The sequence below is a fragment of the Convolutriloba macropyga genome, chromosome 8, assembly GCF_964194025.1.
Source record: "Convolutriloba macropyga chromosome 8, txConMacr16.3, whole genome shotgun sequence".
Classification (NCBI taxonomy): Eukaryota; Metazoa; Xenacoelomorpha; order Acoela; family Convolutidae; genus Convolutriloba; species Convolutriloba macropyga.
In genome coordinates, this window is record NC_134475.1 from 46,344,116 (window position 1) to 46,360,106 (window position 15,991).

At 33.9% G+C, this 15,991-nt stretch overlaps 1 protein-coding gene across 5 annotated transcripts in view; it reads right to left on the reverse strand.

The window, feature by feature from the left end:
- LOC142344759 (uncharacterized) overlaps window positions 1–15,991 on the reverse strand; it is a 94,923-nt gene that overhangs the window by 55,179 nt on the left and 23,753 nt on the right. Inside the window, exons 1-2 of one of the 5 annotated variants that reach the window (XM_075396661.1) lie at window positions 4,786–5,402; window positions 13–684 (exon numbers count right to left, since the gene is read on the reverse strand). The exons of 2 other annotated variants lie outside the window; for them this stretch is intronic. The gene's annotated coding sequence lies outside the window, so the exon portion shown is untranslated. Of the gene's footprint in view, window positions 1–12; window positions 685–4,785; window positions 5,403–12,373; window positions 12,698–15,991 lie in introns of those variants that run through there. 2 more of the 5 variants (XM_075396666.1, XM_075396662.1) reach the window with 2 other exon arrangements.

The window sequence follows — 15,991 nt, forward strand, 5'->3', positions numbered from 1 at the left end:
TAACTTTCTAACCTCAATTCCCTCGCCAGTTGGGAAGAAAGAAGCGGGGCTGATGTGAGTAGGGTAAAGAGTACAGAAGGGTAAAATACAACGGTGGGGTAAGTTTATTACACAAATGGAGAAAATGTCGATAAAATTGGAAACAAATTTCCTTATCAGCACTCCCTTGTGACAAGTCAGTACCCAACGCACAACAAAATTGGCATGAAAAGGTGCAAACTAATCATTTTAATTCATAGAGACCCGCGATAAGCTCAGATGTGTTAGCGAAACAGAAGGGAGGAAAATAAAGTGCAAATATGAGTGAGAGGGCATGAATGAATGGATGCAAGGATGCTAGTTGCAATAGCAGTGGTAAGGGCAGAATAGTATTGGTATTAGAAGTAGGAAAAGTAGAGAACACATTTTTGTTTCAGGTTGAATTTGAAAGCAAGTGGCAACGGATATAGTGTTATTTGATGACGTATAAGAATGATGGTATGCTGATATTATACACACAATGTATTTGGCCCATTTTGAGCCCAAATATTGCAATAATTTTGGTAAATACACACAAAGTGAGCTGATGAAAGGCAAAATAAAATTCAGTTTGCACCTGCGGGAAATTTGAAATGCTGATAATGATCAAAACAAAAGTAAATGGAATGTAAATAGCAGAAAAACCAACCGCAAAAATTTCACGAACTCAATATGCATTCAGATGATGAATGATACCAAACTCTCCCACTTGGCATTACTGAATGCGATGCTAGATAACTTTGGCTCCAAACCAATTTTTTTAAGAGTTGACCTTTCATGAGAATGAGGTTGAACTAAATGTTGAACTAAATTCCAGGTATCTTTAAAAACTATTATTACTAAAGACGTGATCACACAATTTTGAACATTGCCTACATTTTCGTATGAATTCCTTTAGTTAACAATTCGATTTATTTTATAAAGAATTTCTTCAAGACATTCCGTAATTTTAACGGAAGCACTAGTTATAGGGAGCTGATTACACAGCTTTCCTAAACGCCAACTTTAACTTCTAACATTTAATTTATAGAAGACAAACCAAGGCGTCAAACTTTATTCTGATTTTTCTTTTAGTTCGCAAGTTTTTGTAGTGAAAACCTAAAAGCCAAGAGCAAAATCTCAGAAAAGAAACAGTTATTTTTTTTAGTTCAGAGGAGTTCACAATCAGAAAAAAAAACGTTTTCTCCCAGTGCAGTATAGAACAAAATATTCCATTAAGAGTGGCTAAATGAGTGGGATACAAGTACGACATTCTCAGACCACTTTAAAACAATTCTCTCAAATAAATATACAACCAACAGAGGAGTTGGTCATATTATGCACTATAATAAAAAGCATGTGGAGAAATTTAACGCATAATTGCTTTATTATCACAACAGACTGTTTACGCACGCGGAGAAGTATTACAGTTTCGTTCGAAAGGATACGAAGTTCTATCTAATACTTTAAAATTTCCAAAAAGTCCTGAATCGCTATGATTTGTTGATTAAAACACAATATTATTAATGACTAGCTCGATGGGCTTGCATTGACTTTAAGGCATCAATTTAAAGACCACTGGATGCTAAAAAAGACTTAGAGCTTTAGTTAAATAACTTTGGGGATCACTGCTGTTTAAAATGGGCAAAAAGCTAACTAAATTAAATCAAGAAAGATTTTTTGAGGTGAATAGGTCATGATGGCTGCAAGTAAATCAAGAATTATTTAAATTACAAGCATCATCTTGCAAAACTTACAAAATAAGGATTTGTCTCTAAATTGTTTAAACGGAGTTTAAAAAACTGCTCAGTCGCTTACGTTTAGACGCCCAAAATTCTGAACTATGAAGTCCCAGCTCGCCGACCAGAATTGTAAAAAAGGAGACCCTCAAAACGGACCTTTTCCGTTTGTGCCCCCTCCCGCTTAGTGGGTGCATATTATTTCCAACCCCCAGACGCATATGCAACACTTCTACATAATGATTTATTATTTAATGGCACAAGCTCTGTAACTGGGGGTGCCTATCTTACTGGGGACACAAACGGAAACGATCCCGAAGAACTCGCTAAATGGAATTAATGAAATTGAAATGAATGATAAGCAGACTCAGGTTTCATACGAACAAAAAGATATTTGAAAATTCAAAATATCTTTATAAACTGCCAAGAATTAAATGTAGTAACTAAGAAGGAGGCTCAGCAGTGCGCGTTTGTACATAATAATTCAAACGCCAAAAGTCCAACAAAATGTCCTTTCGAATCTTAACATATGCAGTAAAAAACTGATTTATATATTTGGTTTTAATGAGCACAGAAAATGAAAAAAAAACATCGAACAAAGTTTTTCACATTTTATCTTGAATTAAGATAATGTGAATTATAAACAGTAACTAAAAGTTCTTGGCGAAAAGCAGAAAAAGTAATTTTATTTTTTTAAAAAAAACTACACACTGTTGTATTACAGCAATTGTATGCAATGTTGACTGTTGAAAAATAGGAATAAAACTAAAAACGTTTCAAACTTTTTCATGGCGTTTGATGAGATGCTTTCTTTCAAAATTTAAATCATCCGCAACGTTAGACGCTTTTCATTGGCAAATTTCAGTCTAGTTGGCTAAATATTGAGATGAAAATGTTCGGAAATGTAGATTTATTGCAATTTCGTTTGCTCAGCCTTAGTTACTGTTTTATCCTACCGCTCAGCAGCTGCTAAATCTAATTTGATATCAGAAATTTCATAATATTAATCTTACTAGGTGTCTATTGCATATCTCATGTTTATCAATCGTATATTTTGTTAAACAAAGCGAACTCCTAACGTTATTTATTTAAAAAAACAATTTAAAAACTAATGATTAGAAAGGCCTCCTCAATCAAGAACCACTCCCATTTTAAAACTTTCCAATAAAAACTTTTCTGTACCTCTCACCAAACAATATCAATCAGCCAAAATTGGCTGCCTTAAAAGTCTGGCTGGCAAAAATGTTCATTACGTGGCCAATGTCCGAAAAATCTAGTACACATACTCGATTTGGTCAGGATTTTTGGTCATGACCTATGTTTTAAGATTAGAGTTGAAAGCCTGCGTGGAAACGAGTGAAGCTATGCTAATTTAGTTCAAATTTGCTGAAAATTACCACTTTCCGACAGATACAGCATCTAATTACCGAAATGAAAGAACGCCTAATTGGTGAATAATTTCAGAAATAACCCTCTCGATACTAATTGTGGATTAAGATGACAATTATTGGCTTTGAAATTTCCCATAGCACTGTTAAAGAAGTTTCGGGCTAACCATGGTCAAAATGGTTTTGTTGCAAGAGATTTGGCTTTTCGGAAATTGGCCACGCAATGTTTGAGGGTCTGAGCAATTGATATATCAATTACCTCAGATTAAATTGATAATAGTTAATTTTAGTTGATTTTCTAGCGCAAAAATTTAAAATTTTTGCGTTTATTTTATGCCTTACTTTTTGATGAGCAAATTTTCATTGAAGATATTAATTTTAAATTAGCAATTAAAACAGTGGGAGATTTGGTTCTGGGGTTGTTTGAAAGGCAAAACATAAGACTATTGCACCTCCTAAACTTCGTAATGACGATTATGAAGTCTAGGAGGTGCAATTGTATTCCATGACCGGTCAAGGAACAGCAGAACCGTCTAAGCGACGGTCAGGCCTTTTTCTTGCTACTTATTTTCCCACTTCCGCTTATGTCGGTATCGGTGGGTCGTACACTAAATGCCTGCAAGGCTCCAGAAGAGCGTTTCTGATGACGAAAAAATCGGCCAGATGAAAGAACCATCAAGACACAAAATTGCATAAAAAGACCAATAGGACACAATAATTATGCTAAAAACTCCGTTTGAGAGCAATTTAAAAAGTTTGCCCTTTCCTAAGCAATTTAACTTGGATGGGGAACTGAACAAAAAATTCGTTTTTGCTGCTATTTTGAATGGGAGGGTTTGCCAACTTCATAGAAACGCGCGTTCATATTGTTTAACGAATTACAATTCAACCAATTTGTCCAGTAAGTTTGCTTCAAGCAAAAATGTTTAAGTACGACAACGAGATTGCACGTCACCACAAGCTTCAAAGGCTAAGCCGCACATATATTTATATTTAAGTAAGTAGCAATAGAACTATGCCAATATATCAATAGCTACCATGGTTTGAGCTTTCTCAACTCTAAATCTGGGTGGTAAAAATAATTGACAGTAGACAAAAAGCGCCCTCTTACATTTGCTCAGTTTTGATTAATTTCACTTTCATTAATTATTGCAACGTAGGTCAATATTTCTTCTAAAGCATCCAGATTAATAAATTTTGCTGAAATCACAAACCGCTATGTCACAAACCCCCATTCTAGCCGCCTAAATTAAGGATGGTAAATGACCACAAAGTATAAAAAAACCCAGTCTTGTAGGGTGAGGGGGGACTATTCACTGATGCCCCGACATCAGTGAATAACCTTCTAAAAAGAGGCGGTGAATATTGCATTTACACTGCATTTGTTTGATTTCTGATACACTATTTTCAATTAGGCTTTTTATTTCTTTTAATCGCTCGGCGCACCACCGCTCTAATGACAAAAAGCATGTGATTTGATGTTGGTATGGATTGAAAGAAAGAGGAACACAGAACGGCCGAAGGGCACCAATTTTATTAATTTGTTAGCAAAGGGCGCCCATTTCATTGACAACACTCAAAAAGATCTCTCAAAAACAACAAAGCCGCTCTGCTTTGTAATTCAACGATCTAAAAACAACCGTAACGAATATCGAACATACCTGTAATTTTCCACAATCAGCTCTTTTTACTGGGCTATGTATTCCGCCCTGCATGAAAATATCAGTGGAGATAATTTCACTAGAAATGGCAAGTCATCAACACGCAAAACAATCTGCAAAGTTCAAAGCTCAAAATGGCTAAACTCTGAGTAAAAAATTCGAATACAGTTTTAAAAAACCGTATTCCGTAGCAATGCTGAAAGAGGAAAATCTACGCGGCCCTTGCGGTAACTTGAGCATTATAGAAATAAGTGGAAAGGAGGCTGTTGAAAAATGTGAATTAGTAGTGAAATGAAAAGTGGGGTGTTAAACGTAATTCAGTTAGCGCAACTACACAAAGAATGACGATAACTTGTTACTTTTACAACAACAACAACAACTACCACCACTTACCGCTTGCGTGTTTACTCTTTTTTATTTTTCCTGATTTATACATGGCCGCTGGGAAACAATTCACGTTCGGGTTTGATTTTCCTCAATTCTAACGTTGTCGTTATGGTCAAGTCAATGCGTGAGAGTCAAGTCAAAAATTTTATTTTCAGCTTTTTTAATTCCTCAATTCGAAACGATAGAGTTGGAAAAAAAGTACATTTTGAATTGAGCTCATAATAAACAGAGTGCAACTATAACACATAAACCGACTAACGTCCAATGAATTGCTCTCGAACGGCAGGCGGGGCAATTTAATTTAGAGGGAGTGCAGCTTTGAAATGCTTTATGGGGACAAAAGAAACGCCAACCCCACAGGGGTTATTTCCATGAACCACTAGGATACCAGTCCAACATCTTAACAACTAAGCCACAGTGTGGTTTCTTCGTTTCGCTCACAATCGGTTTTATATTAGCAAGAAACTTTATTTCAGAAAGAGAGCAACAAAGATCACTTCAAAATGAAGAAGTCGAACGTGAAAAAGTCACTCAAGAAGTCAAGGGATGTTCTAGAAAAGCGCAAAAAAGGTCTCAAAAAAATTTTGCATAAAAAGACACACAATTACACTAATTGCTCCAAAGTTCGTTCGAGAGCAATTAATATAAGGTTAAATTCATTTTCATCCGGTTCATTCATTCATTCATTTTTGTTTAGCAAGCTTAGTTTTAATGAAGTTTCAAAAAGGAAAAAAATTCGAGGAAAATGGGGAAAATATTAAAATTGTTGCAAGAAAATTGTCATTAAATTATTTAAATAAACTTTTACTCGATCATACATTTGAATCTGAAAAGAAAAAAGGAAAAAATTTCATTATAAATATTAAGTACTCGAGAGACAAATAAATCTTTAATTTTCGCCAGCTTTCTTTTCTTTTCAGTACCCAGTTCAGGGTTTTACTTTGTAGTCGAAAAAACTTTTCAATTAAAACGATACCAAAAATCATAGCAGATGGGAATCAAAAACTTAATTGGACAATAAAACTTTAAAAGAGAAAAAAACTTCCTTCTACTTTAAAATCTTAATGAAATTAAAAAACTGTTTCTTAATGAAATTTTAAAATTTTATTAAGATTGCCATATAATTAGTTTCCCTGATTTCAATAGCGAGAAAGCGTGCCGAAAGACTGGGTCAATTTCATGCAGCTCTTTGGTCGTTTTCTGGCCTCTTGAACCAGTTATTTTAGGTGCAAATTTTGGACCCCTTTATGTTTTGATTCAACGGCAAAGCTATGGTACATTATTAGCAACTTTTTAGTTAAGAAACAGAAAGATCAAAAGTACAATTCACATGGAAATTTTAAAAAATTCTGTGGGCACCTACGCTGAGCCTAAAATCACCTACCACATTTCATTTGAAAAGGTCAGGGGTCTAAATAAGGGATAATTGAGAGAAAAAACGTGCTCAAGAAGAAGTTTCATTTTTTCATTCATATGATCTGTTCATTGTCCCTGGTGCTTCAGTTGACTATAGAATCTAATCTCTCCCTTTGCCTCCGGTTGACATACAATTTTACTGAAAATGCAAAAAGACGCTAAGACCATGTTTATTTCAGCTTTAATTTTTAAAAAAGAAATTAAATTAGCAACCTTAAGCTTTACAATGTCACCCTACCTCATTATGACCTTCCAGCATGTTTTGTGTTAATGTGACCTAAAACTGAATTGGTTCCCTAAGAGACATTAAAAATATATGTTTTCGCTTCAGATAAAACAGTTGAAAATTTATAGGTAGAATTTTATTCGAAATTGCTGCAAAATACTGGCCAGAATCAAGTCCTTCAATCAATTTTGGGTCTATACGACTATGATCAGTCAATTGATAGCATCTGGCAAATTTGTAACAATAATAGAAAAAACGAGGAAACGAGAAGAGAAAACGTCATTTGAGGAAAAAACGATGGTTATCTTTGCCAACGGGCAATCGCCTTCGCAACGTACGCTTGGTCGACTTTAAAACGTACTCTCTCCACTTAACTCACAATTTATTGAATCCGCACGCCTGAGGAAATTAAAGATCAAAAACTTCATTATTTCAGTACGAAAAATGTACAAAGCTTCAATTTCATAAATTTTCGTTGATTTGTTAATTACAATGTTTGAAATCAGAAATTGTCCGAATATAGGAAAACTGAATGCATAATAACTTTAAGCATGCTTCTTAATAAAAAATTATATTTTTCGACAATCAAAAATTCAATTTTTGACGATTTCTTAATATTCGGTGAACTTTTAAAATAATATGAAAATATTTGAAAAATTTCTGTCTTGTTGAATTTCAACTTTCTGAGGAGCTACTTTAGGTTGCAATTAATTCGCCAATGTATCTGGTTTGATGCCTTAAAATCATCCAAATGAGGGTCATATTGTCTTCTTCCGACAGGGCCTTAGCGGGGGAAGGAATTATATTGTCAACTGGTCCATTTTGCTGAGTCAATTTAGGCCAATCGATATATTCATCCTAAAATAGTTGTGAGTGGTATCATTAGAAAGCTTGTCAAGCGTAGAACACCAATTTAAAATATAAATTTTTGACAATTGTTTTATCTGAGGAGTTATGGAAGTTTCGATTTGTGAACGTTAGCCTCACTTCCATTTTGTTTAGCTTTTTGCAACTTTTGCTGGAATTTTGATCAATTTTGTCAAATATATGATAAAATTGTTGACTATGGCCTAGTTACTTTTACGTCTAAGGAAAAAGTTGAATGGTTTTCTACCGCCTTTTTAGGAAAAACTGTCTTATTTCAGACAAATGTACAATATATGCTTCTAAAGCCCACCTTGTCCCGGTAATGCAGACATATAACATGCTGACACAATGCTTGTTTACTCACACGGGAGCTGTTTTTTCACCCGATTCCCACGAAAGTGTTCAGGAACTAGCAATTTTGCGGCTGTTCGCTAATTTAAATGGACATTTACCAAAAATGAATCCTTCATTTACGAATGACAGGATTTTTTTTTAGCAAAAATGCCTATAAAGTAAATGTTTTTGGAACAATTAGGTTTTTGTAACAGCCGCACAGCAATAGCAAGGCCAGTTTCGGTCGCACCAATGATTTTTGAAAAAATTCAAACTTTGGACAGTAATTTGACTGTCCTTTTTCAATGTTTGGAAATTTTTTATCCCAAATGCAGACATGACTGTTTTCATGAAGAGGCTATTGTAGAGAAAACCCAATTGTGTTCAAAAGAAGTCCCCCGAATAAATTGTTTTTTGAGTAAAGCTCATGGTCTAAAAGACTCCAAAAAGTATTTCCGTAAATTTTTAAGGAATTCTCGAGTTTTGCGAAAATTTGTTGTTCCTTTTGTAGTCTTATTACTGAACCAAATTAATCAAAGGTCTGATTAGCTATCTATGGAGCTATTGGCGAGACTATCTAATGCTTTGAGTTGATACCTTATGGTTTTTCGCTAATATAACTACATATATTCCCAAAAATCATGTACTGCTGGTACATTTGTCTGAGTGTCAAATTAGCTATTTGGCTAATATTTGGAACGATTATATGCTTTAGACGAGCAACAATAGGCAGACTAGTTTTGATCTAATCGTAGAAATTTTCGAAATGTAATGGGGGCGCTAACGTTTTCTAAGATTCTTTTTGTCTTTTTGTTATATGGTAATTAAAACAGAATGATTCAAATCAAAGCTCAATTATTATTAGATCAACTTCACGCGCAAATGAAAGCCAACAAAAAATCGTTATAATTTCAGCGAAATGTTTCCGGTATTTTTGGTATCAACAAAGTTTGCGCAAAATTGTTAGTAGTTCTGCCAGTATTCTTTGTTAATTTGCAGTTTTTTGAATTAGTCTTTCTAATGACATGTCCAGTTGGCGACCTAAGCACTTACCAGATAATTTAATTAGTATATTTTCGTTGAAAAATAATTGTTATCACTTTTTCAAAAGTAAAAAGTTTTTGAGCTTTGCCACTTTTTATCTTATTAAATTATTATCACATTAGTGACACATTAATTAAAATCTACATATCACATCAACAACGTTTAAAGAAGACGGCACTAATTCTATCTAATGTTTTTAGTGAATAGATTATGATTTTAACGGCTTCGACACCTTTTTTTCGCAAAATCTAATTGACTTTTTGATTCTTGCCTGCTAATGTTCTTTTTGTTGTCGTATGACATTATGGATAAAGGCAGGTCTCGAAGGCTTCCTGATGAGGCATAAATGAAGATATTTAATGATTTCAAATGATAGCTAATGGTTTTCATGAATTAAATGTTTTCAAAAAGTAAAAACGTATTTTTTAACTTTACGTAATTTTTAAGCTTGATAAATATTCTCAATAAAGACAGATCCCTTAGCATTTCTTTTGAAATGCAAGTTGCTTTGCTTAGTTTTATCTGATGCTATTTTGACTTCTTAATTTTTGAAAAAATAGATATTGAGTTTTGGTCGAAAATCATGCTTGTTGTTTACCTTGTTTGTTATTCTCATTGATGGCAGATATCAACGGCCCTCTAATGAGGCATTATTTAATTTGTTCGGTGTCTTTATTTGAAAGTGAGTTTTCAAATGGATAATCCAATCATTTTTGAACAATATGAATTTTTGAAAGCTTTCCATCTCTTCCTCATGTGGTAGAGAATTAAGTCAAAAATTTGGTTGAGCGGGGTCAGAACATTCTGTGAAAATGCAAGTTACCGAGCCTCCTTGTTTCAATTTTTACATTAAAGAAAGTACTAATCAAGTATGCTCCAAAAACTGCTTTAATTTGAAAAATTGATAGTCAAAAAGGCTTACCTCTCAGAAAAAAGGAAACTTCTTGACAAACTGGAGACGCACGTTGGAACATTTTAATATGCTCATAGTCTCACACGAGCCCTCTTTTCAATCCTATGTTTAGCTGTTATGGTTTCATATGAAGTCTCACGAAGGGGTCAAACAAATAGGGGTGAAAAAGCAGGACACCCAAATATAATGTGTGCTTTATCAAATAGCTTGCGAAATTAGTCAAAATCTGGTTTTCAATGAAATGCTAACCTATTAATTACACTGCTAAGACGAGTAAGATTCCGGATCTGCCGGGCGAGTGCCAAATATAGGGATAAAAAACTACTTAAGAGATACAGAGCAGAAATTAACTAACAAACTTCGAAAAAAGAGTAACTTCTTCATACATTTTTTAACACTGAATTCAATCCATTATTGCTGTGCAAAAACAAATGAGAAGATTGCGCAAAACAAAATGGCAGTGCAAAAGTATTTATAATAATAGCAATGCCATTACTGAAGAAATTTTATTTATATTGAAACCCAAGAAAAGTTAGTTTTTAAACCTTACATGTTTCCAAGATAAACAATTTGACGACTGCGTGCAAGGGTCTCTTTCAAATTCCTCAAAAAAGGGATTAAAGATTGTTTGAACTTTTTTATTTTCGTTTTTTCTTAAGTGGCAAGGTAAAGAATTCCAGTGCTGTAAAGCTTTCTAACGAATGAATTTTCCAGTATAGAGCTTTTGAATTTATAGCCCCAGAACTCGAGTCCAAATCTTTCATTTCGTTGATTTTCCAGGTTTTAAGTTCACGGCCCCTGCTTTTATCAAAGGCAGGCAATTGGTTGGTTTAAATCATCCAGAAGTAATTTATTCGCTTTAATTTCAAAAAAAGCATAGGTAAAACTATGTTTTAATTTCAGATCTCTAGATGAATCGAACTTTTTTCCAAAGAAGCTAGCTTTAACTGCCCAATTTAGTTGTCTATCAAGTGTTAGAATAACATTTTGGTTGATAGACTGAATGAGAGTTGCTGAATAATGAATTTGACTCAAAACTAATGCATTGAGAATGAGTTTTTCATATTATCAGGAATGTTTCTCCTTATTGTATAAATAGTCTCAATACCGGCAGCCATTTTTTAGTAGGTGTTTTGTTTCTTCTTGGAAAGTTAATAATCTATCAATGTGGACGCCTAAGTTTTTGATTGCCTGTTATTCTTCAATGACTACGGTGTCAACAACCAGATGTGTACTGGTAGTTCGTTTTGTTTTGCTAAAGACTATGAATTCTGTTTTAGAGGATTGAGACTTAAATCATTTGATTGGAAAAAAGTAAATAATTTTTATGTTTCTCTTTCTAAAATTTTTTTGCCATCCTCGATTGAGGTATAAGATGTGAGAACGATTGTGTCATCTGCATTTTGAATAAGTTCTGTTTCAATGTCAAGGTATTTATGTATGTCATTTATGTTTAAATTGAACAGCAGTTGACCAAGGACCGTTCCTGGAGGAACTCCTCTTGTGAGTTCAAATGGATCCGATAAAAAGTTTTGTATTTTTACTTGCGGCTCGCGATGAGACAGAAAATTTTTGATTAATAGCCTAGACGATGTACTTGAGACAGCGACTTTTGATATAACCTCAAGCATCAGGTATTCATTTGAAAAATATCATGAATGCGACCATGCATAACTTTGTTGTTTTTTGTCTACAGAAGTAGATCGCAATTCGACTTGGGCTAAAGCCTTTAAACGGCTCTAATAAAATTATATCGAAGTTCAGACCAAAACCAGGTCACAACCAAAATTAAAACTCCACAGGTTCAAACCACGTGAATTTCAGCTTTAACAATATTTGAATTACGTCTGGAACCACCCCGTGCAATGAATTCTATCACAAAATGACAAACAAATAAATGACAATTTCTTTATCTCAACTCCAAATAACTTTAACTATCTTTAATGCCTATCTTCTTTTTAAAACAACTAGGAAGCTGAACAAATTCTACAGACCTGTAAATCTCAATCAGTTGTAATCACAAAGGCGTCAATTGCAAATAATATCCAATATCTTTTTTTCGAAATAAGGAACAATTAAAACATTTTGTAAAACTTTTGGTGCAGCAATCTAGCCTGACAGCCTTTCCATTTGCTATATATAATAAAGAAGCGGATCAGTAATGGGCGTTTACGCATAATGTTCCAATATGTCATATGTCAAACAATTTTTCAAAATTTGAAAATGCAAACACTTAAATATCGATGGATATCTACAGATGCGATTTGAATATAGTTCTCCCGCTGCAACAAGAACGGATTGAATAGTCACTATTGCCTTTTAACATCCGATTGCTCTGCCTATGATTGTTGTATCTTTTGTAAATAGAAATGACAAGGGCGACAGAAGAGTAAAGTTATTACCTTTTTTGCAATTCCACTGGTTTCCAATATTCAAGTTTCAGCATCAACATTTTATCTCCAAATTTGAAGGCAGCTTCACATAAATTGACAAATTATATTTTTTGTCCTATGGACACAAAATGATAACTAAGAACAAACTAACCTGCAATAAAGACGATTAAACAAACAGTAAAGGCCCAGCATAATGAGAAGCTTACTATAAACGGGCTAGAAAATTTCACAGCATTTTTCAATTTTATGCCAGAATGACCTTCTCGTAAAATGCACAACTCTCCAGTTGATGACAACCTTCAACTATTTTAACACTTAGAATAAATGTCTTTCTCAAATACAAAACTTTACTCTTCGAGGCACTTATAAAATTTAGCACGAAATAAAAACAAAAACATAAGTTTTTTTAACAAGAGACACAATGTTCATATAAGTTTTGAAAAAAAGGCATGCAGTGCCTATATCTGTAAAAGCTATATCAACCCATTAATCTCAAATGACACAAGGTGTAACCTGACGATAAATAAGCAACGTAATTAACAAAATGTAAAAATATCATTTTCTCAACACCAGACTGACCGGAAAGCTTGCTACCCAGCTTGATGGAACCAATCCAATAAAATAAAACTCCAGCACACTAGCATAACATTACCAGAACAACTGCATGAGCAAATCGAAAAGCTACGACAAAAATTTAATTACATAGAAAAGTACATGTCAAAATGTGATTAAATAAATTCCCCCATTGATTGCGCAAAACAGTGCAGGACAAAATAAAAGTAATAAAGGTTTTAGTATGAACCCGGTCACCAATTTCAAAAAAAAATTGCAAGTACTGAATAAAAAGGTAACAAAGGAAGTAAAATTCAAGTTTAAAAAAATCTTTTGTTGAACTTAGCTGGTGACAAACTACTCAAAAATTTTGAAAAGATAGACAAAGATGCGAAAAAAATTTCACTTTGGTCGATTGAACTTTGTGCAAACTGGACAATTTTTCATACAACTTTTTGGCAGACTTTTTGCGCAAGAAAGTGGAAACACAATCAATGAAAAGACAATTTTCCTCTTTGCACGGATTCACATTTTCAGCAATAAGGCGAAAACCTTTTGCTCCAGAACAAGCAAAAAAATGACAAAAATTTATAGTACCAAAAAGACAGTTAACAGTAAACCAAGTTTTCTGCGGTAAATAATCAAACTCTGAACGATAGATCGTCGGCTTTAAAATTCAGAAAAATTTAGGTTTGTCTTGATTTTTTCAGAATCCCATAAACATTGTTTTCAAATTGAGTACGCCTTGATATTCACTCCTCTTGCCTTTTGAGCAAACCAAGAACACTAAGGCAACAAAAATTTACTTTCAAGAACTTACACTGCATGGCTCGCAAAACATACATTTCAACAAATATTAGTTATGACAAATGTGATTAAAAACCTGGCCTGACTCCACCTGCCTGCATCACGGAACACATTGGCCTTCAATTCTTGTCCCAATTTGATCAATTGTTGAAAAATCATACAAACTATTTGAACTAATGCTAGCCGATCACGTTTTTCTTTATATTAAAAACATCAAGGCTACACTTCGCATGAACGATAGGTTTCGCGAAAATCCATCGCAATTATTATTATTAATCAAAATTAAACCTGGTTAACAGAATGCACTTTTTATACAATTAAAGCGCCGGGCTATTAACTCGGTCCGGTGTTTGCTTGTAAGCTATCGCCTTTACTTGGACACCTGATGACGTTAATCAGTCGAATAATTGTGTGCCGCAGCAATTTGGTGTGGTTATGTAACATCAAACTGACGTGAGCAAGTGCGTTTGGTGCTTTGCACTGCATACAAAACTTCACCGAGTATTTATCAATCAGCAGAAAATGTTTTAATGCAGAATGAAAATGAAAAAAATGACAGTATAACAACACAGTTAATTTTTAAAACATTTTCAAATTTATAATGGGTTTTCTTCGATACCAAATCCAACTCCTGAACGATAATTTGTCGGCTTTAAAATAGAATAGAAAAAATTAGGTTTGTTCAGAATTTTGCAAATTAAAATCATTGTTTTGAAAAGAGTACGCTATGACCACTGGTACTCAGTCATCTTGCTTCTCGAGCAAATCAAGACGAGAACAGATCCACAAATATGTCAACAAAAACTTACTTTCAAGAACTTTCACTTCATGGCTCGCAAAACGTGCCTTTAAACAATTAACAATTAAGAAAAGTGTGATTTAAGCAAAAAACTGTCGTGCTTCAACTTTTGTGCCTGCTTCAAGGAACACATGATACATGAGACGAAAACATTAACAAATATAGATTGAGTAATATTATCGATGATTTACAAAAACTGAACGCATTTCAAAGCAAGTTTGATATCTATGTTTAAAGCTGTGATTAGTTAATTGAATGAAAACACTTTTAAAATAAGACCGCTATTTTGTCTCGGGAACTTGGAAAATTGAAGTTTTTTTGACAAATTAATCATCATTTTCAAGAACTTTTCAATCACAGCACTTTGTTTTTCTATGCAAGTAACTCTAAGCACGCAATTGAATCGATTCAAAACCAGAACTCCTTGAACCGGTTAGGCTGGCATTTATTTACCGGCCCAATTTTATGAATTATTGGAAAATTATACAAACCTCTTGAACTATTGCTTGCCGATAAATTGTTCTTTATTTAAAAAAACATCAAGGCTACACATGAACTAGATACATTCCACGAACAGCCATTGTAATTATTATTACTAATATTCAATAATTAATCCTGGTTAATAAAATGCGCATTTTATACAATTAAAGCGCTTGGATATTAATTTGATCCGGTGTTTGCTTGTAAGCTATCTCTTTTACTTGGACACCTCGTGACGTTAATCAGGCGAATTGGGAGCAGCAGCAATTTGGGGTGGTAGTGATAGATCAAATTGGATGTGAACAATGGGCCTATGACTAGTGGTGACAAGAGGCAAAACGGATTTGCATTGTGCGGTAGTGTTTTGTGGGAGGGGGTGTTAAAGTGACAAGGAAGCATTTGGCTCTGCTTGTCTGTCTAATTCAATGACATACATGTGTAACGGGGGATAGCTTCATTATGCAAATAAGGTCTACACCAGACACCCCAACTACCAACGCGAGATCAAGACTGGACCCCAAATCGAAAGGACAACAGATCGAAAATGGCCCAATCTAGTCACCGGCTATAGACCCAAATATAGAAATCTAAAGGCACCAAGATCCTAAGTTGCAAAATTTGAAGGCAAGTATTAAATTTTTTTAAAAAATGCTATTATAATTGATAGTTTGTAATAAGTTTGTTTAATAGAAGCAATTACTTCATTCAACTAGGTCTCACCGCCTCTCGTGACTGGATATAAATCCGTCAGAACCAAAAAAATATTAAAGAAATGTACCTCCTATTTATTTGTTTTCTGCAATTTAATATTGTTCAGTAATCATATTTTAAACTATTGCCAGAATAGGAAAGCGTATTTTGACGTAATTGGTATTTTTGTTGATGAGTAAACTGTCCCTATACCAAGATTTATTAACAATAGCACTTCACCCATGAAAGCGTATAATTAAATATCACTTTCGATTTAACGTCCCAATTGTTTGCTTTCG